Source organism: Rhamphochromis longiceps, unplaced genomic scaffold (genome assembly GCF_057381845.1).
Source record: "Rhamphochromis longiceps isolate RC_006_pf unplaced genomic scaffold, R_longiceps_female_GT1.1 unmapped_scaffold_8, whole genome shotgun sequence".
NCBI classification, from domain to species: domain Eukaryota; kingdom Metazoa; phylum Chordata; class Actinopteri; order Cichliformes; family Cichlidae; genus Rhamphochromis; species Rhamphochromis longiceps.
In genome coordinates, this window is record NW_028187228.1 from 30,001 (window position 1) to 32,500 (window position 2,500).

Here is a 2,500-nt window from a genome sequence, read left to right on the forward strand (position 1 = left end):
TCAGCAGGGCCAGTGCACAGGCATGGACCTTTTTCAGCTGTAAGGGAGGCAAGAGCAAGGTGCGATGTAGGTCCCCGGGGCCTGCTGGAGGTCCAGGTCCATGCCCGATGTGAGTAGCAGCAGGGCCAGCGCGCCCAGGAGCACATCTTTTTCGACCGTAAAGGGAGACAGGAGGCCGACTCACTGCCTCGGCTAAATGCAGAGGGAATTTCAGCAGGGCCAGGGCACAGGCATGGACCTTTTTCAGCTGTAAGGGAGGCAAGAGCAAGGTGCGATGTAGGTCCCCGGGGCCTGCTGGAGGTCCCAGGTCCATGCCCGATGTGAGTAGCAGCAGGGCCAGCGCGCCCAGGAGCACATCTTTTTCGACCGTAAAGGGAGACAGGAGGCCGACTCACTGCCTCGGCTAAATGCAGAGGGAATTTCAGCAGGGCCAGGGCACAGGCATGGACCTTTTTCAGCTGCAAGGGAGGCAAGAGCAAGGTGTGATGTAGGTCCCCGGGGCCTGCTGGAGGTCCAGGTCCATGCCCGATGTGAGTAGCAGCAGGGCCAGCGCGCCCAGGAGCACATCTTTTTCGACCGTAAAGGGAGACAGGAGGCCGACTCACTGCCTCGGCTAAATGGAGAGGGAATTTCAGCAGGGCCAGTGCACAGGCATGGACCTTTTTCAGCTGTAAGGGAGGCAAGAGCAAGGTGCGATGTAGGTCCCCGGGGCCTGCTGGAGGTCCAGGTCCATGCCCGATGTGAGTAGCAGCAGGGCCAGCGCGCCCAGGAGCACATCTTTTTCGACCGTAAAGGGAGACAGGAGGCCGACTCACTGCCTCGGCTAAATGCAGAGGGAATTTCAGCAGGGCCAGGGCACAGGCATGGACCTTTTTCAGCTGTAAGGGAGGCAAGAGCAAGGTGCGATGTAGGTCCCCGGGGCCTGCTGGAGGTCCAGGTCCATGCCCGATGTGAGTAGCAGCAGGGCCAGCGCGCCCAGGAGCACATCTTTTTCGACCGTAAAGGGAGACAGGAGGCCGACTCACTGCCTCGGCTAAATGCAGAGGGAATTTCAGCAGGGCCAGGGCACAGGCATGGACCTTTTTCAGCTGTAAGGGAGGGAAGAGCAATGTGCGATGTAGGTCCCCGGGGCCTGCTGGAGGTCCAGGTCCATGCCCGATGTGAGTAGCAGCAGGGCCAGCGCGCCCAGGAGCACATCTTTTTCGACCGTAAAGGGAGACAGGAGGCCGACTCACTGCCTCGGCTAAATGGAGAGGGAATTTCAGCAGGGCCAGGGCACAGGCATGGACCTTTTTCAGCTGTAAGGGAGGCAAGAGCAAGGTGCGATGTAGGTCCCCGGGGCCTGCTGGAGGTCCAGGTCCATGCCCGATGTGAGTAGCAGCAGGGCCAGCGCGCCCAGGAGCACATCTTTTTCGACCGTAAAGGGAGACAGGAGGCCGACTCACTGCCTCGGCTAAATGGAGAGGGAATTTCAGCAGGGCCAGGGCACAGGCATGGACCTTTTTCAGCTGTAAGGGAGGCAAGAGCAAGGTGCGATGTAGGTCCCCGGGGCCTGTTGTCGTACATAGGCACGAGTGGTGTGTGTGTGTGTGGCAAAGAGTTTCTGCGCAGTGTACCAGGGGCACGGGGAAAGGTTGTTGTACCATAGGCACGAGAAAAGTTGTTGTACCATAGGCACGAGAAAAGCTGTCGTACCAGGGGCACGGAGGAAAGTTGTTGTACCATAGGCACGAGAAAAGTTGTCGTACCATAGGCACGAGGAGAGTTTGTGTGGCAAAGTGCTACTGAGCGGTGTACCAGGGGCACGGCGAAAAGTTGTTGTACCATAGGCACGAGAAAAGTTGTTGTACCATAGGCACGAGAAAAGCTGTCGTACCAGGGGCACGGAGGAAAGTTGTTGTACCATAGGCACGGCGAAAAGTTGTTGTACCATAGGCACGAGAAAAGTTGTCGTACCATAGGCACGAGAAAAGTTGTCGTACCATAGGTACGAGGAGTGTGTGTGTGGCAAAAGTGCTACTGAGCGGTGTACCAGGGGCACGGCGAAAAGTTGTTGTACCATAGGCACGAGAAAAGTTGTTGTACCATAGGCACGAGAAAAGCTGTCGTACCATAGGTACGAGGAGTGTGTGTGTGGCAAAGTGCTACTGAGCGGTGTACCAGGGGCACGGCGAAAAGTTGTTGTACCATAGGCACGAGAAAAGTTGTTGTACCATAGGCACGAGAAAAGCTGTCGTACCAGGGGCACGAGGAGAGTTTGTGTGGCAAAGTGCTACTGAGCGGTGTACCAGGGGCACGGCAAAAAGTTGTTGTACCATAGGCACGAGAAAAATTGTTGTACCATAGGCACGAGAAAAGTTGTCGTACCATAGGCACGAGAAAAGTTGTCGTACCATAGGCACAAGCAGTGCGTGCGTGCGTGCGTGCGTGCGTGTGTGCGTGTGTGGCAGTTCTTCTGCGCAGTGTACCAGGGGCACATTTCAATGTGCTTTCTGGAGTA